Source organism: Grampus griseus, assembly GCF_964374135.1.
Source record: "Grampus griseus genome assembly, chromosome: 16".
Taxonomy (NCBI): domain Eukaryota; kingdom Metazoa; phylum Chordata; class Mammalia; order Artiodactyla; family Delphinidae; genus Grampus; species Grampus griseus.
In genome coordinates, this window is record NC_139010.1 from 79,084,079 (window position 1) to 79,108,429 (window position 24,351).

General features: G+C 52.8%; 1 protein-coding gene across 3 annotated transcripts in view; it reads right to left on the minus strand.

Moving 5' to 3' along the window:
* The window catches only part of FAM53B (family with sequence similarity 53 member B), a 118,342-nt gene that overhangs the window by 91,852 nt on the left and 2,139 nt on the right, over positions 1-24,351 (minus strand). Inside the window, exon 1 of one of the 3 annotated variants that reach the window (XM_082672934.1) lies at positions 18,146-18,247. The exons of the other annotated variants lie outside the window; for them this stretch is intronic. The gene's annotated coding sequence lies outside the window, so the exon portion shown is untranslated. Of the gene's footprint in view, positions 1-18,145; positions 18,248-24,351 lie in introns of those variants that run through there. 3 annotated transcript variants of the gene reach the window in all.

Below are 24,351 nucleotides of genomic sequence, written 5' to 3' on the forward strand. Positions count from 1 at the left end.
GGGGGAGAAGAACCAGTACTTACTGAGGGAGCACAGACTAGACACCACCTTGTCCTCCAGACCAGGATGAGGGAGAGAAGGGGAGAGAACAGGGGACGGTGAGACACAGCAGGGGCCCCAGAGATAATCTACTGAAATGTTAAGCCACTTATGGCCTAAGACGACCATGACCCCTTCTTCAGTCAGACCTATTTACAAGTACAGTGAATTTAATCAAACCATGATTTGAAACCAAAACAGATGAGGGGTTAAAAAAAAATTAAAGAAGAACAAAAATAGAGAAGCCCAAACAAGAGGCAGTGTGGCCTGTGTGAAGACAGCAGGACTTGGGACACATGGGTTCTGGCCCTGCCTCTGCCACCGAGCAGCTCTGGCCCGTTTGCCAAGTCACTTCCCCTGTCTGGCCTCAGACCCCTCACCTGACGAATGGAAGACCGGCTCAGACGGGCTCTGTTTCTGCCAAGTGAGCATCGACGCGCAGCCATGCATCAGCTGTGTGGCTCAGCCAGGTCACACTGCCTCTATGAGCCTCAGTTTCCTCACCTGTGACATGCGAACGGGAACCCGAGGGAGCAGGAGACTCAGTCACGGAAGGGGCTGCGTGAGCCGCGAGAGGGTGGGAAGGGCCGATGATGCCCGTCCTGCAGCCACTGCTCTGGTGGCCGTGTGTCAGCTGGCCTTCCCGGTCCTGCCCAGACCTGACCTCCAGTGTTCAAGGTCGCAGGAGACCGGACAACAGCAAAGGCCAAACTCTCACTGGCCGCCATCATGAGCCTCAGCCGTGGCCTTCCATATGGCCGAGTGGAGAGTGGGAAGCCACCTTCATATTCCTTCGGGGCAGGTAACCGGGAGGTGGGGTTGCCCCCCTCTCTTACGTACCTACAGGCACAAGTGGGGAGGCTTGCACAGGTGCATTCTCCAAACTCAGTCCTTAAGCACACCAGGGTACCTTGGTGTCTTTCAGTGACATTAACAACATTCAGAATAAGGAGTTTCTTGGAAGGCGAGGAAGTTAGTCACTTACCGGTTTTCACACCTTCATCTCCTACCTCCTGCTAGAAAAACAGCCGCTTCCTTTGCAAAATGTTTATGGACTTTAGGGCCCAGAGACAGCAACGTTCTCTCCCTCCTGCGGGATGACCTACCCTCACCCAGGCTGCACGCACGCTCCATGCCAGTGTGGTCCCAGGAGCCCCTCGGGCAGGGGGAGCGTCCCCGTTCCTGCCCGGCCACACACCAGCACTGCCCTCACAGAAGCCCCGGGCCGCTGCACAGAGCAAATGGAGCCTCCCAGCAGCTGGCACCGGGGACACAGCTGGGAGGCAGCCTCTCTTCATCTCAGGGACCTGGGGGCTGGTGGCCTCACACGGTGACACAAGCATCACACTGAAACACGGGCGGTGACGCAGGAGGGGACCAGGAGCTCTGTAAGAACTGTGAGGGACACGAGAACCAGGTTTCCCATCTGCCACCCACTTGGAGGTCACACCCTGATCTCACCTCGCAGACCAGGACTTCACCCTCCTGATCCGACCGATTTTACAGGGTCTGGTATAGAAATTAATCAGCCGGGCTAACCAATCTACACTGAGGCTTCCGCCTTCTCCCCTGCCCCCCACACGGCCAGCTGCACCGCACAGTCAAGAACGCTGTCATCTGCCAAAACAAAACTCTTCAGAGAGACTGCCAGACAGGTCCGTCATAACGACAGGTATCCGTGAGCTCCGGGGCACCTCTCAGTCAAATTCCCAAAGGCATCTCTCTGGTGCCTCCCAGGGGGCTTCTGAAGGGCGGGACAAATTCTACTAAGATGACTCTGACATCAGCTGCAGCATGGTGGCGAGGGAGCCATTCTATGTGTAACAACGGCCATCTGCCTGCAGAAGGACCTCAACAGCACCAGACTGTTGACTCTTCAGGAGGAGAAAGAGGCTCCTGTAAGAAGGGCTGCCCTGAGGTCCTAATTCAAAGCAAAGCCCAGAGATTCGGCTCTGAATCACTTAGCACTGTTCAGGGACCGAACAGAAGGAGGCTGGGAGCAGCTGCATGTGGGTCTTGAGCTCCTGCTTCACCTTCTGGCAGAGTGTGCGGGCAGGAGAAGGGAGGGGCGCCTCATTTGCAAACCCATCTCCACTTCCTCTAAGCATCCTGGATATGACAACCCCGGCCTCCCGGGCTCAGAGCAAAGACCTCGAGGGGGTTAAAGAGGAAACGATATGGCCAACCAGATTCAAGCCCTGCTGAACTCTTCCAGAGCCTTGGTGGGGTGGGGGGGTGCTAATCTTGACAGCTCTAAGTGAGACTCAAAACACCCTCAGAGAGTTTTACCTTCCAGAGGTGAGCAGATCATCGTCATCAGAAATGGCCCAGGCCCCGGAAGAAACAGAGGTTCACTCCACTGTTTGTCCACAACATATCCCAAAGTACCTGAAAAAGCAGCAAATGTGCCCGCGGCCGCTGTAACTGTCGTGTTATTCTCATCGTCCTCTAGGGGAGCCATCGAACCGAGTTTTGGTGCCAGCTTGTCCTGCCCTCAGGAAGCTCATTTCACTAAGTCAGCAGCAAAACTCTACAGCTAGGCCTCGGAGCACCTCCCACACCCACCAGCGAGCTGGCCTTCGCCTCGCCTGGAAGGAGCCTCACCCGGAAGGAGCCTCATCTGGAGGAGTTACCAAACGTGCGAGAGCAGGAAGGCTACAGCTGACACAGGTAACACCAGCCTCCTTGATCAGGAGTAAGCCCAGGGGAGGCGGGCATAAATCATCAACGTTCTCAGAGTTAACAATAACGATAATCAAGTTAAAAAAAAAAAAGCTGTCAGACTGAATAAGGGGACAAGATGAGAATGGATGAAATGTAACAGGTACTGGTCAGGGCCCCGCATTTAGACACCAAAACCAAGTTTCAGGTGTGCTAGGTGAATAGTTAACAGCAGGCTGTCCTCCCTGAAAAGCCTGATAGGACAGGAGTTGTGCACAAAAGCATATGTAAGTCACAGGCCCTCTGCCCAAGGAAGTAAAAATTATTAACTGATGCGTGAGTGAAATGAAAAGTAAAATAAAATGCACTAAGAGGCAGAGTACATTTTAAAAGACAAATTACACGATATCATAACAGGGCCTTCTACGGTTCAAAAATGAGCACCACAGGGCTTCCCTGGTGGCGCAGTGGTTGAGAGTCCGCCTGCCAATGCGGTCGGCATCGGTCCGGGAAGATCCCACATGCCGCGGAGTAGCTGGGCCCGTGAGCCATGGCCTCTGAGCCTGCGCGTCCAGAGGCCCACGTATCGCAAAAAAAAAAAAAAAAAAAAAGAGCATCGCAACCTTGATGGGGTGGGTGCAAAGCCATGCTAGGATCTCCTCCTCCCAGTCCGTGGTGGGTGTTCTTCCCGGGCAGATTCTTTTATGAATTGATACATCAATTATGAATAAATCGACAAAACATTTGCTAGACCCATGATGTTCATGAAGCACAAAGCCTGGCAAGTGCCTGGAAGTGGCATCCACGTCCACCAGGCCCCAGCAGACAGGGCTGGCAAAGCTGCTCTGCAGGCCCCTGGTCTGGCCTTGCCTGGCCGCTGTGAGTGGTAGGAGGGTCAGAGTCTGGCACAGGTGCCCAAGGAGCAGTCCCTCCGAGCAATGTTGACCACACCCCTGGGTGAGTGGTGTTTCACGAGCCCACGGTGGGTCCGCTTTCTTAGAGGGGTCAGTGATGGGAGGCAGCACCAGAATGAAACAGTTTCTCCCCCAAATTCTCAGCAGAACCCAATTCAAAAGTCACTTGCCTTCCACAAAGAGGAACAGGGCAACTTCTAGAGCGAGGAAGCAAAATATAAACAGGGCCAATGTCTCTGTGCCATTCTACTGCCATCCTGGCGGCTCTCCTCCTGAACCTCAGGACCCTCAGATGCCAAGTTAACCTGCCCTACAGATAAGCCTGCTTGGGTGCAAAAAAAAATATGCGCCTTCAGCACAGATAGGACAGAAAGCAACTTAACTGCCTAACAGTAAGGACAGGATAAACAAATGTCCCGACATCCACGCAAAGGACAAAATGCAGCTTTTCAAAAGGCCTGATAGGCGCCAACAGGAAACCATCTTCCAGTCGAGCGTTAAGTGAAAGAGCAAAGACACACAGTGGACACAGTAAGCTCCTATTTGGGTAAAACTAAATAAATGTAACAATAATACAGAAGAAACTTAATATCAAGAGTCTTCAGGGAGAGGAAGTGGGTTGCTGAGAACAAAGGGGAGAGGAGACTCTTCAAGGAATACCATTTTGTACATTTTGAATTTTGAAGGTACGACCTATGCAAAAAATATCTAAATTTTTAAAAATCAAAATTGTATATATATATATACATACTTGCGCATCAATGGAATCTCTCTGGGAGAACAAAGAAAAAGGCGACAGGAGTTCTTCCAGAGACAGAAGCAGAGGTATATATGAGGGACAGGGATGGGGGGAGAGTTACTTTTCACAGCTGAGTTTGTAACAAGCGCATATACTGCCTATTCTTAAAGACTAATTTTCACACACAGAGCTGCTTATAGCTCCCCAAACACCCCACACTGTTCCACGTGTCCAGACCTTCGCTCACACTGGGCCCTCTGGCTAGAACTTGCTCCCTGCTTCCCCCTGCTCCCCTCTCAGCCTCTTCAGCCTCCAGCTGAGCTAACTACTCTCAGCTTTTAGACTCCGCTCAGGTGTCTCCTCCTCCAGGAAGGCCTCGCCCAAACTGCAGAGTACGAACCAAAGGAGCATGAAATGAACTGGCAGTGTGTCCGTCTCCCCCATTGACTGCAGCCTTCGGGAGGGCACGAGCCCAACCACGGTCCCCGGAGTCCCAGGACCTGGCACAAAGAACAGCTCTCAGGGAATGTTTGCTGAACCAAAGAACACATTCACTACATTAAGTCAGTTCTCAACTTTCCTGATGCCAAAAGCTATTGAAACCTCTTGCTTGTGGGGTTTCCTACAGCTAACAAAATTGTGTTGTTAACACTAATTCGAAGCATTACACCTCCTGGTCCATGGAGGGGCTGGGCTCAAAGCTGTCTGGGTTCCACAGCAGCAGAGCACAAGCAGAACCTGTGGTTGGCACAAAATCACTCTGTCTGATACCGCTCACCTCCTGGAAACTTGCAAATACTCATCAGAGGCTCCTTGCTTGGGCAGGCGGGCGGGCAGGTGGCCGGCCCTTCGCACTCCCAATCCCAGGAAAATCTCGGCCAGGGTGTTCCCTATGGTTTTGTTTCCCAAGCTCGGCCTTTAGGAGAAAGCACCTGGCTGCCCTCAGGGCTTGCTGGGAGGCAGCACCCCTACAGGCCAGCGTCTCCTGAGAAGGAGGGGGGCCTGCACGGTGAGCACGATGGGGTCGAGGGGCAAGATTATCCGGGAGAAGTCAAACGTGCACGTGATGCTGTGCTCCTGAACGAAGGGCATCTTCTCTGAGGGACTTTAAATCAACAGGCAGATCCTGTGCACACCCTGCGCTGTGTTTCTCTCGTCATTTCCTCATGGTACGAGAGCCCCAACCCAAGTCCAACACCCCCCGGGCTGGCTGTACCAGGGGCTGAGGCAAGAAGGCAGGTAGGTGTACCAACCAAGTTCACACAAACCAAGTGTTCAAACAGGTTTACCGCAAGGCACGACGAGTGCCGGGGGGGATGCAGGCTACGGGACAGGAGTGAGCTGTGACCCAAGCAGGGAGGTAAAGGTCTGGGGAGGGGTCCTAGAGAAGGTGGCATGAGTGTCGGACTTTGCGGGCAGATAGGAGTTCAACAGCCGGAGACAGAGCGAGGGGCTCCCCAGAGGAAGCCCATCAGTGACGCGTCCAGCACCCCAGGGAGCTGGGAAGCCAGGAGGTGAGGCCCCTTCCCAGATTCGGGTGGAAGCAGCCCCGCGCCGCCCAGCCGGGCACGTGTCCGGCTGATGCCCGCGCCCCTCACAAGGCCTTGGGCCGGGGCGGGGGGCTCCGCCATCCAGGGCAGCCTCAGCGGCACCAGCCTCCCCACTCCTGGCCCGGCCCCACCTCGCCCGGCTCCCCTCTAGCTCTTGGGGGTCTGCCCCGCCACACCTGTCCTGCTCTGCCTTGTGCCGTTGAGAGCACCAGGCCAACAAGCTGAGCCATAAGGGGCACGAGCGGGTGCTTTACTCAGCCGAACGGAGCCAGGCGACCCAGGGGATCCTCACAGGGGATCAGAAACCACCCCCCTTCACAAAACGGCGGCATCAAGGTACACAGCCGCAGGACAGTTATTTCCATCTCCCAGTGCACCAACAGCCCCGGCGCTGACCCACACCGCTAGCCCAGAATGCCGACAGACAATACAGCAATTGTGTCCTCCCTTGGGAAGGGGGAGTGGCCACCTCCAGCCCCACATGAGAATGTCACGATCGTCTCGGACTCCCGAGCTACAAATATGTGATCAAGGCATGTGCCGAGCACGCGCTCACCACGTGTTTGCATGGCTATGAAAGCACAAGGGCCGATGTGCTTCAGCTGCCGGGGACTAGGTCTGGGGGCGGCAGAGGACAGGGTAACGAAAGGAGTCAGAAAAACAGCACAGAAACGCTTCATTCAAAACCATGACTGCTTTATTGTCCCCTAGTTTTTGAGGAGTGGGAGTGGAAGGGGGGACACTCCTTTACAAAACAAAACTGCAAAGCGAAGCAACATTGCTGACTGCCGTCGCCTCCCAGCTATTCCATCCTAGGCTAAAGACAGGAAAGAGGCAGTGATTTCAGATTCACTCTGGACAACTGAAAACCAAAAATGAGATGCAATCAATCTTCGCAGGCAGGCAACCACCACTGACAGCTCAGATCCGTACAGCCTCCAGCTGACGCTGTACGGACGCGGGCACATCACTTCCGGGCTCTGGGCCTCAGGTGCCCAGTTGTAACAAGAGCTCTTTCACTTCCAGAAGCCCAAGCTGGGCTCATCTGTTGGCAGGTAAGAGAAAGAAGGGATAGAGCACCTGATTCTGGGCATGGTTGGTGCCCCAGTTCCCATCACTACATGCGGACACGCATTTCAGGACACCTGAGTCAAAGGGCACCTCAGCCTCAGGACTGATACCTGGAAAGTCGAGCAACATGAAGGGAACAAGCTGCCCAGGAGGAGGCAGGGTTACCCAGCACCTCCATGCCAGATGTTAGCTCAGCCAAGTGCGGCCTTTCTTTGATGAGAATGGGTAAAATAAACCTACGTGGGAAACCAAAGTTCAAAACTCAAAATCATCAATGTTGCCTCCTCTGGTATCCAGGGTCCAGATTAAGGGGGTTGGAGGCAGGGGCAGAGAGTGGGTTAGAAAAAAGAATTACCTAAAGGTAGAAAATAAATGTTTCTCCAACTATTACAGTGAGAGTCTAAAGATAAACAGCTTCCATAAAAATGGCTGGTGTCTTACTGTGCTGGGGCTGCTGCAACAGAATACCATCAACTGGGTAGCTCATAAACAACATTTATTTCTTGAGGTTCAGGAGACTGGGAAGTCCGAGCTGACAGGCTCTTCTTCATTGATGGTCATTTTCTCATGCATCCTCACATGGCAGAAGGTCTGAGGCCTCTCTCTCTGGGGTCCCTTTTGTAAGGGTCTAATCCCATTCGCGAGGGCTCCAACTTCATGACTTGGTCACCTTCCCAAAGGCCCCACCTCCTAATACCATCACCTTGGGCTTTAGGTTTCAACACACAAATTTGGGGGGGTATAGACATTCGGTCCATAGCAACTGGAAAATGAAACATCTTTGGACATCTAGGGTCCAGTTTCCCAGGTGATAAGATGCAAAGCTTTGTAAGCATGTACCTCTGCACAGCAGGAAGTTAAAAGGGAGAGCAGGCTCATACGCAGGGCAGGCATTCGAGTCACCGGCTGGGACCCAAACCCTTGCCGGGGTAAACACTGGAGCGTTTGGCGCCTGCTTCAACAATGTGGTTCCAGTGCAGTGGTTCTCAAAGTGCGGTCCCGGAACCAGCGGCTAGCAGCCTCACCTGGGAGCCTGTTAGAGATGCAGTTTCACTCTCCACCCCACACTGACTGAAGCAGGGACTCTCTGGGTGGAGTCCGGCAATCAGTGTTTTAACAAGCCCTCCAGGTGAGTCTGGTGCCCCCGAAAGTTTGAAAAACCAATGTTTTAGTGGATTTGGTACTTAGAACCCTGATACTTGGGGGGACAATTCTGCAGATGAAAACACTGGGGTCCATCAAGGTTAAGTCTCTTGCAAAAGACCGTGAGGTCAGAATCGGGTGGAAGCCCTAGGCCCCACCCCCAGCCCTTCGTCTAGGCCAGGATGCGGGGACCTAGATAAAGATGACCCAGTGCTTGTCCTTAAGGAGTTCCCAGCACCCCCTAGAATGCACTCAAGAACACCAGTGGGGCGGGGCCTTCGGGGTCCTTCTCAGGAGTCTCAGCCCAGTGGAATCAGGGGGCGGACAAAGCTCCCAGGCATGGAATGGACTGGCTGGGAGGGGATGAGGAAGCAGATGAGGATGCCACATTTCTGCTGCAGATCAGGGGGCCAGGAGGGCTTTCAGGCAGTGGGACTTGTGGCCCACATTTCTCAAATTCAGCCAACAACCCAGAATGACACTAAGAAGCCCAAAGGTTGACAGTGTAGTGAAATGTGTGAGAATCAGAAGAAAAAAAAAAATTGTTTGCAGAATATTTGCCACAAGAGGAGGAAAAAATGGGGTTGAGGAAAAAAAGTAAACGAAAGGAGTGATGATGTTAAATATTTGGAGGAATCTGGGAAGAAAAACTCAATTCCTGAAAGAATATAAATCGCCATTGGGAGGCTCTTTACTTCCACTTGCTTCACCGAGTCTCTGTCGGAAAGAATAAGCTAAGAGGCTCTGAGAAGCGTGTTCTCATTCACCCTAAGACATTGTTCTCTTTCAACCACCAGCAGAAGTTATCTACTTGATATGTGGCCACTAGACTGCCTGTCAAGATAATTTAGAGATTAAATCTTTGTTTAAAAAGAAAAAATCTCGCAGCATCTGTTAAAATCATGGAAGCACTTTTGGACTAAGAAGATGAAACTGGGTGAAGCACCTGAGTGACTTTAGCGGGGCTGGGGGACAAAAAGGATCCCCAAGTCACCTGGCATCGCAGGGCAACCGGAATGAACTCTGGGGTGGAGACCGGCTTCCAAAGAGTCAGGCACCTTGTTCGAGGAGCTGACCCCGAGCTGCATCAGGGGTTACATCGGGAACAGCAAGGGGAAAGCTCCACACAGATGAACGAAGCACTTCCCCTGCCCTGAGCCCGGCTCATCTCTGTCAGTTTCCTTGCAGGTGGAACAACAGGCCGGATAACGGAGGGAGTGACCCTGTGCAAGGGGCATTTCCACCACAGCCCCGCCTTGCACCATACAACCTGGGGGGCCAGAAAACCTGAATCTACCTTCTGAACGTCTTGTCCACTCCAGAGATCTCCAACTCAAATGCCTTCTAGAGCCAAGCAGGGAACAGAAACGAGTGAAACGCGCTGGGTGGAAACTGTGACGCAGAGCCGGGGACGTGGCCCGGGGAGGGTGGACGGCTAACACTGTGCGGCTGCAGGGGAAAGCGGGCCCAGGATAATATGAAAGATCTGATGCGTCAGGAAAAGCTGAAAATCTAGACTTCTTTGTACAATCCCACTTTTTAAATGTTGTCAATACATGCAAAAATGCATAAAGCATCATGGGGGCCAAACAAATCTTGCCCAAGGACCACATCTGGCCCCCAGACCACGAGTGCACAACCTCTGGTCTAACAGACACTGATTATTCAAGCTCTGAAATCGCCCAGACAACTGCATTACACCTTGGTTTGAAGGGCCCTGTGGATTCGCCCATGCTGAGCAACCCACAGTCACGCATATCCATCTGCATCACTCCTGGCTCCTTCCGAGCTAGAGGAAGGCCTAAAAAGGGCTAGAAAGCGCAGACTGTCTGAAATCCTGAGCACATCAAAGCAGCACCACGATACTCCCGATTCCGGACAATGGAGGCCTGCCTTCCCACGCACATGCCTGCAGAGGTGGGCGAGCTGCGGCACCACTGGGGGCAGAGGAGGGCCTGGGACCCGCCCCTGTCCTCACCAGGAGAGCTCCCTTCAGACCTCGCCCACAATGGGGGATCAGGGAAGGAAGGCGTTTCCATGCCAAATTCTTTAAACAAATCCAAGTAAACCCAGCAGATGGAAGAGACGATTCTGGATCTCTGACGCCTACAGATGGCTGGCTTTGGTCGGGTCATCGTGAACAGAACAGATGCTTCCTCCATCACAACTCCTGCACAGAACACAGGATTCTGTTTTGATGACATCTGTGCAAGATATAGAAATGAGAGGGGGGTTTCCTGCCTTTTATTTCATAACAGCCCTGGACAAACGAAGACTTCTTGTACCATAACAACACAGTCAAAGGAAAGCTCCACGAAGTAGGTTTTCTTAAATGTCAACCCGCAGAGCAACCTACTTCTCTGCCCACAGGCCATGATAAAAATGCGAGTAGGGAGCCCATCCAGAGGAGGAAAAGATTCCTCTTTCAAATGGCAGCATGGTCCATGATGGGGGTAATGCCGGGTATGGAGGAGATGAACTGGGGTCCAAGCCAGGCTCTAGCCTGTTAGGACCTGTCCTCTCAGGGATATGCCGGGAGCCCAGTTCCTCCCGGTGGGGCGGAGCTCATTATCCAACAGCCGACTGTATGATGATCAGATGAAATACAGGCACAGTGCTTGGCACACAGCAGGTGCTCAACAAACACCAGCTCTCTAAGTAATAAACAACTTCCACTGTAAACTTCTTTGTGCCAGGGTTCTTTCCAGGCACATGCAACATATCCCCTTTTCTGGGTGTTGAGATAGCAGTGAGCAATTCTGCGCACAGCCCAATCTGCCGTGCTCTCAGGCCCCACCGGCTACAGAAGGCAGACCCAGGAGACCATTCTGAGTGGCTGGCTAAAGGCAAGAAGAGTGTCAGAGGGGGGCGCACAATCAAGTCTGGGCTTCCAGGGCTATTCTTTCCCTTTTTAAAGCAAGAGCGAAAAAAAAAAAAAAAAAACTCTGTGTGCATCCTCTTAACTCCAACTTCCTCCTTACCAAGCACTTCTTTCATGCAACTGTTCTATGGCTAAATGCACCATACTTATCTGGTTTTCTCCCTTTTTCACTCTTGCCCAAGGTCCTGAAAGCTCCGCCTGATATCTTAGGCTTGCATTTTGGAGAAGTTTCCATCCTGACTGTAAAGGGAGTGTGCACTGTCTAAGCCGGGAAGATTCGTGCAGACTGGACCCATGTAAACCCAACATGGAGAGGTCTAGCCGTTCCCAAGAGCAGGAATGGACTGGACTCCTGACAAAATGCAGCATCTCATTAATGCAGCTAGCCCGGGGCCAGGACAGCCCAGCGGTATACAACCACGCAGCTTTTCTCCACACTCAGTCTATCAGCGCACACCAACGGCAAGGAGATGGTTCCAGCACCGATGCATTACTTACAGTCAGGCCCAATGAACAGAGTTCAAATCTATGTTCTCCACATTTGCCTTCACACCTCAAAATGACTCCACCTCTAATTATAGCTTCCAAAGAGACTCCTATTAGGTAACATGGGAACGAAGCAAGACACGAGCTACAGTTCAGCCCAGCTCCCAGCTGGTCAACAGACTGTCCCAGTGTTGCAGCTGATGTCATTTTAAGGAGAAAGCCACGTGATGCTGGCTGGCAGAGGGGCCTGGAACTTGTCTTCCTTCCTCATGCTACACAGTAGCCACCATTCTGAATGAATAAAGTAGTTCCTTATCTGTCGCCCATGGAAAACATGGCCACATCATCAAAACAAAAATGTTCCCATCCCAGCACAGTAGGAACAGTGGTACAACCCATCGGGTCCAGATGATCCAGAACAGAGCACGATCTGAATACAGGGAAGTTTGGATTTCTGTGGCTGTCCGCAGGGCCCGGTGCGCGCACGCACCCACACATGCGCACGCACACACGGGGTGGGAAGGGGGAGTGCTGGGTGCAGCAGAGCTGATGCGGCCGCGGGTCCAGGTGAGTCAGGAGCTGGGGTCACAGGCTGGAGGGTAGCAGGGCTGAGGGGGTCCTCAGGTAGCAACTGATCACCTGCAGTTGGCGACCATGGCCTGCACGGTGTGGCTGGCTTGCCCACGGTCACATGGAAGGTGTGGGGCAGCTTCTTCACTCCAGGCCCAGGCCCCCTCTGTCATGTCACACATTTTCCATCACCTCTGAGTCAACGGACTCATTATCCATTCTGTGCTCTGGGGCCAGGAAAGTCGGTGTCCTTTCTTTCACTGGAATGCCTCCTCTACACTTGTGCTTCCCTCAGATTTGGATTTTCCACACACTGACAGTCTAGCACACCTCTGCCCCCCGGAACTTTCTGTGATGCTGGCTAAGTTTTATATCTGTGCCGTCCAACCTGACGGTGAAAAGCTGCACGTGGCTACTGAGCACGTGACGAGTGGCTAATGCAAGTGAAGAACTGAACTTTCTATTCCATTCTATTTTAAATTTAAACAATCACAATTGTGTCAATTATCCCTCAATAAATCTGGAAAAAAATTTAAGCAGTTACATGTGGCTAGCGACTACCAGATTGAACAGCACAGGTCTGGAGTACAGAGCATCCTTATAGGGACGGGGTCAGCACATTTTTTTTCTGTAAAAGGCCAGACAGTAAATATCTTAAGCTTTGTAGACCATATGGTCTGTCACCACTGCTCAGCTCTGCTGTGGCAGCACAAAGGCAGCCACAGACACCACGTACACAAATGAGTGTGGCTGTGTGCCAATAAAACTTTATTTACAGGAACAAGCCATGGGCCAGATTTGGCCTGTGGGGCTTAGTGTGCCAACCCTGATCTAGAGTACAGGGCTGAAGTTCAAATCCCAGGACGACTGCCCAGCAGCTGGATGATCTTGGGCATCTTTATCTTATTAAACCTCAATTTCTTCATCTAGAAAAAGGGAACATAGTATCCACTTCTCCGGGTGGTTATAAGAATTAAATGGGAAGCTGGTAACACACTTAGCACAGGGCCAACACAGATGGGCGTTCAAAAAGTCCTTGAGGGTGAATGGAAACTGGATACGTACTGGGTGCTCTGACTTAAAAATATCCCACTGCTTCCTCCCTTTCCTGTGAAGTGGACACTAATACCCCCAGCCGACAGAGAAATGGCTGGTTCAAAGTCAAAGACAGTAAAGTGGCAGGACTAGAACCCAGGGCTCCCGTTTCCTGGTTCCTTGCCCTGGTCTCCCTTCCTCTCAGGCTTTTCCAGCTGACATGAGCTCTGCCCAAGGTTCCGCTTGACTGGGCTCACGTGAACCACCTTGTACTGTAAGAGGCTCGCATCCTTTACAAAGGAAATTGTCAAAAAAAAAAAAGTCAATGACTTCCTGAGGGCTCTACGATGTCGTGCTCTACTGGTTCCTGTTCTGTCCACTGTTCTGGGGCCCCTGTCACCACCAGAGACCCCTCATCTAAGGCTGTCAATTACCAGTACACCATGGGAACACAAGGTGGGCAGGGTCAGAATGAGGTTCGGGTGCTGCAGGTCCCTGTGAAGATCTGGCTGTTGCCCTTCACAGCCCCGCCTCCCCCACAAGTCCTCCAAAGTTGAAAAACGCTACCCCTACCCTGGTGATGGGGTCACACAGAGACGCTCTCTGCGATTCCTTAGAGAACTGCACGATCTGACGTGAGCAGGCCCAGCTCAGATACGGACGCGGTGCTGGCTTCCACCTTCCTCTCGGCTTCCTCCTGAGCAGAACGAGGTGCCGAGGTCTGCTCCCCCATCTCCTCAGCAGAGTCAGCCAGGACCATTCCCGAGCAGAGGAGACGGCGCTCAGGATCGCCATCTTCTTCCCCAAGGGCCCTAAGTAAGACACCATCGGCTGTGCCCGCCATGCTGGCTTAACTGCAACAACCAGGGCATGGGGCCAAAACCCCGAACAGAGGCCAAATCGGAGACAAGCAGCCAGCTGGATGGGGGCGGGCCCCTGGGCCCCAGCTCTCTCCTCCTGCCATGGAGAGGGGCTGAAAATCAGGCCCCCGTCCCCCAGAGCACCGGAAGCCTGGTCGTGATGCTCACGGCCTTCCATGAGGGACCTCACCTGGTCTCCCCACAGACCCGCCCAGAAACTGTGCCGAAGAGGCCGGCTCAGCCTTTCTCTCACAAGCGCAGGGAAAGGGCTGGCCAGGCATCTTCACACACGTTCTAAGCCGAGGAGGATGCTAGCGGGCCAGGAGCTCCTCAGGCCCACACAGAGCAGGTGCCACGCTGGCCCTGCTCCTCCGTGGCCAAGCGGAGGGCTCTGTGCCACGTCCTAGAGCAGAGATATCCTGGGGTCTTTTCTGCAACACTCAAGGACGTGCCCGAACCTTACAAAAGTTTAAAAACCTGATTTTTTTCTTAAAAAGCAAATTAGAACCCATTCACCTGTAGACAGAGCATCCACTACACACCTCAGCCAGCAGCCCAGGCACCTGACGGGCACAGCTCTTCCACTCCAGGCTTAGCCTCAGCCAGGCCTCACCTCTCTCTTACTTTTCTAACAGGTGAGGGTGTTTGCTAACCGCCCTAGGAATCAGATCAACAGGAGGCTGACTGCCAAACTTGCGGCCACTTGCAGCTAACTTACCTACTTCTCTCCTCAAGACTAAATGCTGATGAGCAAAACCCCCATAGGGCTCGGAAAAGACACCCCGAAAGCTGACATGGGCAGCCCGTCTCCGTGGGTTCACTATTTTCCTTCACTATTGTCCTTTGGGCCCACGTCACACGCCCCACAGCCACCGGGGCCTGGAATCCTGGCTGGCATCTGAGGGTGCGGAGTCCCCAGGAGCGCCAGGAGTCAGGTGACCCAGGCAGAACGGTCTCGCGTGTTTGTGTCAGCGACTCCCCCACCCTCTGAGATCACCAGCGAGAACACGCTAAGACAGAGCCCAAAGGGCACCCAGACTCCTTTTTCAATCACACCAACATGGTCACTTTCTTTTCCTTTAAGGGGTGGGGGAAAAAAAAGTAGGCTTACACTGAATCAGACTTTTCCAACTCATCCAATGCCAGAAGGTTTTGTTCGTTTTGATTCCTTTAGTTCCAGTGCAGGCACAGGCAAGGAATTTTGGAAGTTCTTGGGAATCCCAAGTGCCCCCACTGAAAGCAAGAGCTTCAACTAAAATAAACACAGACCACATGCCTCTGACCAAGTAGGTGACACTTGATGAAAATTCCGTGTGTAGGGCGCTAGTCTAGTGCCCTCCAAGGAGGTCACTCCAAGGTCAAAAGGATGGGGCCCCTGAGCAGTCTCCCTGGAAGGGGGCCCCTAGTGAGGGCCGCTGGAGAAGGCCGTTCCCTTCTCCTCCGGCTTCCTCACCAGCATCCAACTGGTGACCAACCAACCAACCGCTACCCCCTTCAGCCCTCGCCCTGCCCTGGTTTGCCCCTCTCTCCTGGGTCACTCTGTGGTCTCCCGGTGTCTGCTCCAACCCTGTCCGCAGTGCCACTCCCCAAGGGCAAGCATCAGCATGTGCTCCCCAGCTCCCAGCCCTCGGGCAATAAAGTCGGGACTCCTCCATCTGGCGCCCACTGCTGTCCTGACCTCGACCAGCTTAGCTGCCAGCCCAGCAGTGCGCTTCCTGCCCTCGAGCCTAGGCTATCCTCCACCACCCGAGGCAGTCTCCGGTGCCCCTGCGCACACTGCTCCCTGGTCTGGGACACCTCCTCCTCCCAATTCTGTGTCCGTCTAAACTCCTGCTCATTCTTCAAGCCTCAGGAAGCCTTCTCAGCCCTCCTCCCTTCGGCTTGGTTTAAATGACCCTCCCGTCACTCCCACAGAACTGTGGACTCACCAGAACCCTGTGGACCCATACCTCCGCTACACTTACTACACACAGCACGTGGTAGGAAGTGGATAAAAACAACTGCAGTCTGAGTGTTCACGACACAAGCCGAGGAGCTCCTCAAAGGCGGATTTGGTTTACTCATGTGCGAATTCCTCAGGGCCCGACACGTATGGTAGGCGTTTACTAGATGTGAACTGGATTGCGCCTGGGGCACCATCAGCACGGCAGAGTGCTCTGTGGTCACCACAGAAACAGCGACACGTCCGAAGAGGTACAGAGGGTAAGGAAGATGAGTTCTGTCACATCCGCCAAGAGCAGAGGCAGCCCAGGCGCCTTGGTCACCTCCCTCACACAGCCCCTCGGTCGCCAAGCTTCATGATGTCCGGGAAGAGGGTCTGTGTCAAGGCCACCCAAGGCCAGACACCTTGGTGGGTCCTCTGGGGAGAGCTCTCTAAAGAGCTCCCAACCAGCTGTACCAGCCTCTGAGGGCACCTGCCCAGAACCTAGCGAATAATAGTCTTCGCACCCCTGTACGAAAGGCTCTCCCGCAAAGCTGCCCAAAGTACAGCAGCAATCTCTCGGGCCAAGACTGTCCACCCCGCTCACCCCATAGGATGCCAGGCTGGGGCTGACAAGGGGTGACACTTAGAAGACACGGGGAGTGGAGATCTACGCCCACCAAGGAGGGGATGGCCTTTCCCTCCATCATCCCAGTCAAGGACTCGTTTCAAAAGCTTTCATGGAGGGGCTTCCCTGGTGGCGCAGTGGTTGAGCGTCCGCCTGCCGATGCAGGGAACACAGGTTCGTGCCCCGGTCCGGGAAGATCCCACATGCCGCAGAGTGGCTGGTCCCGTGAGCCATGGCCGCTGAGCCTGCGCGTCCGGAGCCTGTACTCCGCAACAGGAGAGGCCACAGCGGTGAGAGGCCTGAGTACCGCAAAAAAAAAAAAAAGCTTTCATGGAGCTTAGATGAGCTCTTGCTCCTGGAGAAACTGCCACCACGTTCAGGTGGCAGGGGGATCCGGAGACAGCATAATCAGACCCCAGTAGTCGGTGAAAGGTGGCCAGGCTGGGGGCAAGGGCCACAGCTGCGACCACGCAACCTGCACCAAGAGGATGCGGGCCACAGCTGTGAAAGGAAGCTCACCAACTTAAAAGAAGCATCAAGATGAAAGAAAGACATCAGCTGCGGAGAGTCTAAAAAGAATCTTAAGGTAAATGGGCCTCCCACTCTCAGTCCAGATAGGTGTGCAACCACTGAGGTTTCCAAAGAACCCATTCACAGAAGTTGGTGAGAGCAGAGCCAAGATTCCAGGGCCGCATCATGACACTTGCATTTAAATCTTCTATGTTTAGGACCAAATTAAATCACTTTTGGTAAACAGAGATTTTGTTTCCTAAAGAGAAAGCTTAAAAGATTTCACTCACCTTAACTCTTGTTAAGAGACACAATGCAAACTGAATTGTAACATGTACTCTCAACCCTTCTTCCCCCCCAAATCACATCTGCGAACAGAGAATGTGGGTGAAGAAAGGCTCTACCTGGCCTTATCCAGCCAAGCCCAGCTTCGAGTTAAGTCCCCTCTGCTCTGTCCCTCATCCTGTCACCCACTGGGGCCACGGGCTGCACACCAACATTCGCAGGGCTCCAAGTGTCCCCAGCAGCCATGGCCTCACTTAGTGCCCGCAGCCCACGGGCTGGGTGCTGTCGGCACGGCCATACTCCAGAGGAGGGAAGCCAGGTGGGAGAGGCAGTCAACGGCCTAAGAGCAGACAGAGGGCAGACCTGGGATTCGAACCTAGGCACTGATGCCACAGCTGAATGCTGCCCTTGCAGTAAGCGACACAGACCGGGGTTTCACCTCCTCTCCGCCCAGAGATCCCCCGTGCATGTTCTTCTCTTGCTGACACGCAGCCCGCCCTGGACCGCCAGGCAGAACTTCTGCCCACCCAGTCCAGCTCACGTCCCACCGGCGGCACCGCACCTTCGCCAGGTGCTTCTCGGACAGGCTCTCACCCAATCCTCCCGAAACCACTGGGAGGCAAGGCCAGCAAGATGAGAAACCTGAGGCCGCGAGGGTCACACAGCAAACTGGGTCCAGCAAGTGAGCAGTCGTGTGCCCGCTGCTTTCCCCCTGGGGAATCCCACTGTCTGACTGCTCCGGGGCCTTCGGGGGAGGGGGGTTCCCAGGACCACGCCACAGAGGGGGCCCCTGCATTCCACACCCCGTCTGGAGTCTCAGAACCACAGACACCCCCGGCCCCCTCTCCTCACCCAGAGCGCAGAGGCAGCTGGCTGCCGAGGACGGTGTCCTTCCACCTCCGAACATGCAGAGGCTGCTCGCAGGCGGCTCACGGAACGTCCCTCCACTCCCAGGCCCCCGGCCAACATGAAGGCCAGAGCAAGGGGAATTCCAGGCACGGCGGAGGCCTCTCCCAACTGGGCTGTGTCCATCAGGGCACTTCAGCCAGAGGGCAGCCGGGAAGGAGGGTGGCCTCCGTGGGGTGAGCAACCTCCTCCCGCAAGGCCCTGCTCCCACTGCCAGGACACAGAGGGGCCCCGGACAGACACTGCTCCCTGGGTCCCCTCAGGCCCCCCCCAAGCAGGCTCTGCCACGTGGCCACCCCAGCCCCTCCTGGAAGTGGCAGCGTGGTCCCCGGTCCGTAATCGCTGGGGACCACCCCCTGGATGATGCCCCCTGCTCATGGCAGGAAGCGCACCTCCACTGCCCCAGGGCAGCCGCTGGACCAAGAGGGAGCAGTTGGACCAAGAGGGAGCGTACGGAGGCCCGCCACAAAGAGCTAAAATGCCACTGTCCCGCCCACCAGAGGCGAGGAATTTCTCTGAGCAGCGGCATTTTCAGCAAGAGGCGGAGCGAGTTCCTCAGCCATGGGCTCGTGCTGAGGATTCAATGAACTAATGAAGTAAAGTGGCCAGCTCGGCGAGGGACACCCAGCAGGTGCCCAATCAGTGTCTGCTAAATGAATGCAGGAAGAACAATCCCCCTCCTCCCCACCTCATTAGGCCCAAACCCAACTCCGAGCAGAGGAGAAAGAGCCCTTATTTACCCACCACCACCAATGCGCAGAAGAGCAGATGGACAAACCTTTGCCAAGGCGACCAAAAAGGCCTTTTCATCAAGCTCAAGGTTTCAGCACTTCCCAACAGGACTCAGTTTCCCCGGCTGCAAGTTTCACGAGGCTACACGTTCAGTAACTGAAGGGATGCCTGCTGCACACGCGTCAGGGGAGGAAGTGAAAAACGGGATGGACTGTCAAAGTCAACCAAGAGCTTCGGAGGGCATGTTTCACTAGGCTAAAGACCTCTGGACAGTGACCATGCTGCCTGTGGGTCTGCTACAGTGTGCTGTCCTGCAGGCAAGAATGTGTCCCGGGACCTCCCTGTGGCGCAGCGGTTAAGAGCCCGCCTGCCAAGGCAGGGGACACGGGTTTGAGCCCTGCTCCGGGAGGATCCCACAAGCCGCAGAGCAACTAGGCCCATGCACCACAGCTACTGAGCCTGCGCTCTAGAGCCCACGAGCCACTACGGAGCCCGTGTGCCACAACTACTGAAGCCCACGCACCTAGAGCCCGTGCTCCGCAACTAGAGAGGCCACCGCAATGAGAAGCCCACACACCTCAATGAAGAGTGGCCCCCGCTCGCCACAACTAGAGAAAAAGCCTGTGTGCAGCGACCAAGACCCAACGCAGCCAAAAATGAATAAATTAAAAAAAAAAAAAAAAGAATGTGTCCCAGAGTCTCGCAGGAGAGAATGCAGCACTTGAGCAGGGCACCCAGGAGACGCAGGTTCTGGTCCCTCTGTGCCCTGGCCCACGTGACCTTGGGAAAGTCACCGCATCTCTCGGCGTGGGATTTCCCTTCTGTAATCTTACATTCTGTAATCTTACATTCTGTAAAAGCAGGCCACAGTAGCTCCTGCTCTCCCAGCCCCTGGTCATCCTAAAATAATTCTATGAAACGTAATCCCAAGCATGTAGAAGGACAGGTTCCCAGCAGTCAGGTACAGCCAGGTGGCTGACAGCATGACACTCACTGCAAACCAGGGTGAAACGGACCAACGGCTTACTGAGAATCACCAAGATACACCCTGAACCCAAAGTGCATCTTCCCACCCCTGAGCGCCAGAGGGATACTATGTGCCAAACCTCCAGAAGGAACAAGAAGCTGAAAAGACTAGCAGGATGGTGGGGATGCACGGCCTGCATGAGAACTCCCCTGAGACAACAGATTGAATAAAACCTGCCCTCTTCGTGCCAGAAAGGAGGTGGCTCAGAGGGGCTGTACCGAATCCTGTGTGGGGAAGCGCACCCAACGCCTGGCCCAGCAGAAACAGGAGCTACCTGGATGATGTCTGCAGAGGCACTTGGCCCAGGGATGGGTACCTTTCAGATTCTCCTTCACTGAGACATGGCAGCAGCGGAAAATTCCAATAGGTTTATTCCACTCCTGAACAGGAAGGTCCCTAATCCCTGCTAAGGGAAGAGAGGTATACGTGGGGTCTATTCCAGCCCTCGTTCCTCAGTCTTAGATGCACAACAGAATCAACTCAGAAGCTTTAAAAGTACCAACACTGAGTCCCATCCCTTCTCTCCAAGATTCTGATGTAATTGGTCCTGGATGCTGTCTGGGCATCCAGATTCTTTTTTTTTAAACTTCCCCAGGTGATTCTAATACACAGCCAAGGTTGAGGAACACCTGCTGTAAAGTCTAAAAACTTGGTGAGAGGGGCTCCCAGCCCTCTCCCACAAACTCTCTAGGAGCAGAAAGGCCGGCAGACCCAGCCAGGCAGCCCTTGCTGGAGATGTGGGGATACTTACCCCACCTCCACACACAAACCACGATCAACCTGCACGAGCCATCTGTCTGAGACAGCATGCAGGGCCTCTGCCCAGCCCTGGCTGGGGCATACCAAGTGCCCACACGCTGGAGGATGTACAGTTGTGTTCAGTTATTTGATGACTTTAGGCATGTAAACAAAATGTGATATTGTACAAACCTGGGGTGGCAAGGACCACAAAATGATTTACTATGAGACATCTAACTTACAAATGCAAAAAAAAAAAAAGCTGGAAACCCTTTTAACAATCTCTTTGAATGGAAAATGGGATCTGCATAAATGTGATGCTTCTAGTGGGCTGTCAGATTTATTTCCCATTTCCCCCAGAAGGTCACTGGGAATATATTATTTTCTTATGAACCTGTCTTTTGTGAGGATGAAGCAAAACATTTCAGTCTTCCCAACTGAGGCACTGTCTTTGGTCCTATGGTAGATACAGAATCCAATTACTCCTTCAAAGAAAACAAAAAAAGGCTGTAGGAAACAGGAGCAAGGAAAAAAGGCAGTTAAAATTTCTAAGTTTCCCTGTGGTGTTAACAAGACTAAACAAAATTTATGCTTCGAGATAAAACAGAACCCAGTGCCTCTGTCTTATGAACACACCAACCAATAGCACAGGGTATGGAGAGCAAGCAGGCTCTGAAGCCAGACAGACCGGAATAGAGCTACCAGATGCTCAGCCTTCCCGCTGTGTGGCCCTGGGCCAGTTACTTGGCCTCTCTGAGCCTCAGTTTCTTCAGCTGTAACTGCAGGACTTCTTTGAGAATTAGAGACAGTGTATACAAAGCCCCTGGCCAAGGGTGAGCCTTCAACAACCAGTGGGCACTGCTATTATTCTTTGAATAATCCACACCCACTTCAGCTAAATCCTGCTGCACCCAACATTTTACGGGCCTGGATCTTGGGAACCACACTATATCACTACAGGAGGAGAATCTGTTTCTTTGTTTCAAGGGAGAGCCAGAACGGCCAGGAGTTGGCCTGCTCCTGCATTCTGGGGTCAAATGGGCTGTTTACCGACATGATTTGCTTTCGCCTCCTGAGATGGGCCCAGTGGAAAAAGTCCCTCCAGGGACTACAGATACCTAAGGGGAGCTGCTGTTTCCGTGATATTCCTGCACAGTCTGGCCAGGCTGCCCCCATCCCCCCTGCAAAAGGCAGCTTCCCATGCAGCCCCCGCAGCAGGAGAGGAGAATCGTAAAGAAGCAGGGTGCCTGTCACACTTCTCCGTAACCCCTGACGTGATGTGAAATTCTACAAGGTAGACCCTTTGAAATGCAAAATCTTCCCGAGTCCTTCAAATGTGTTTTTATTTTCTTGGGTTCCTAAAGGCTGCTTTCAGACCCACCCATCAGCATTTCCCCCTCTCAATCAACCCACACTTAACAAAAAAAGGAACAAGAAGAAGATGAGGAAAAAGCAGGAGGAGGAGAAGGCAGCTGCAGCAAAGACGTCTCTGTTTTCTGAAAACGCTCAAGTATCTCCAGTCTCTGCAAGGGGGAAAAAAAAAAAACTTGTCCTCTGCTCCAGCCTCCCTGTATCCCTCCTCCAAGACACCCTGAAGCCAAGTTTCCTCTGGAAGATTTCCTACCATCCTAACCAGCACAGCACTAACTGCTGCTTCTCAGGATCTCAGAGAACTTTCTTAAGACAAGAATCCAGATGCCTCCTGACCAGAAGTTCGGGAGGGTTAAGACCGGCACCACCAAAACCACAACCCGCAATTTTCGAAGCCCAAACCTTGATCCAAAACTGTGTGCACAGGAGGTTTGGATTAAACATCAAAGAAGAAGTTACCTTAAAACAAAGTTGTTTGGCAAAGAAAATTACTTCACCATAAGAAGAACCCTAGGGAATGGTAAATAGCTTTTGAATATAGACTTTTCAGTGGCAAGGTCATTAATCATGTTAATGTAAACTGCCCTAAAACAAAAATTTTCTAAGCCAGTCTCCAGGGCACATCAGCATATCTAAGCCTCTAGGTTTGTTTCCAGAGTTCACATCCCGGCACGCAATGAAACTGTTGTTAATGGGGTCAGCTATTACAGTGCAGTCCCCGACCTTGGGCCATAATAAAGGTGACTCAGTCCTGTAGAAAGAACCCTTCTAAAGTTAGGCAGGAAACAAACACAAATTAATCAGAGAAGGAGAGTCAATGATTTCAGAAAGTTTATCCATTGGGCAAGTTTAAACAGCAACTCTCCCTGGATGATCACACATTTCAGAAACGAGTTGAGGGAGACCAGTCAACATTCCTTACGGCACCCAAGTCCCTCAGCCAGGCCCTGTTTTGTAGGGTGGAGGGCAGGACAGCAGCTGGACAAGGCGAGGAGAGTGGAGCCCAGCAGAGTTAAGCTGTGCTGAGCCCCACCAGACCCAGCCATGTGCTTCATGTTGGCAACAAACCGGTTCTTTCAAGAGAGGAAGAGTCTGACAAAAAGGACAGCTGCAGCGAGAAGCTGAGAGGCAAAAACTTCGAAAAAGCTCTGGGTTTGGGATTCTCCCTCCCCTCAAGTCAAAAAAAAAAAAAATCACCTTTGGGGTTTACAAGGGCTAGTTAATTTATTAAAGTGTCTCCCTTGCTGGATCAATTAAAGAGAGCCCCTCCACATCTGGTTTCCACCTAAAACCGAAACTTGTATTATCAGCATATTACATAACAAATTATGCCTGCAGGTTTCTTTTATTACACATCAGAGAGGTGTGTGTAGTGGTGGTAATGATGGGGGTTGTGCTGATCTGAGTATCTGCTTATTTCAGTCTTTTTTTTTTTTTTTAGGGCAAGAGCAAAGTTTTCCACACAGTGTGCAATCCAAAAAAGTCACACTGACTGGGTGAAACATCAACTGAACAATCCAACAGTGTGTCCGGGGCTCAGTCTTGAGGGCCTACTGCATCAAGCAGTGGGTCAGAAGAGTGTGCTTTCTCAAAGAGCAACGCAAAGGTATACCAAATTGCTCCGAAGCGTCCTCTGCTGCCAGCTCCCAGATTCTACACAAGGCTCCCTCCTCTCCAGCCTCCTGCAGGGGAGGAGAGCTGGCTGGCCTTTCCTGAGCTTCGATCATGGGTCAGGCGCCTGCTCCCTGAACCCACTTAAAGGACACCCAGCCCACTAGGCTCCTACAGAACCAGGGAGATGGAGAGGCCGGGCAATGGTGAAGGAATCAGCAGGGGAATAAAGGCTAAAAGGAGTGGTGGGAAAGAACCTAAGAAATAACAACAGGGCTTCCGATAAAATGTCAGTTAAGTGTTGCCACCATGATTACAAGAAGGTATCTTAAAGCTCTTCTTCCTCAAAAAACTTTATGAACTTCCAAAATGCTACTACACGCAGCATACCCTAAGTTCAAAACAGAAGGGAGAAACTGACTAAAAATATCATCAATCAAAACAGTGGAATGCTCTATTTGTCCTGCCGGCCTTAGAACATTCAAGTCCATTTCTGTAGCAACTATACTGCTAGCTTTTATTTAAAACTTGTCTTCGATGTTAAAACAATTGCACAGCAATAATCACCTTCTCAGGGGAAAAGAAGTCCTTGGGCAAAATTATCTGAACTGGTCTTAAAACCGCCTTGTTCTCTGGAGGGGCATTTGGGAGAAAGAAACAGACCTGCCACAGG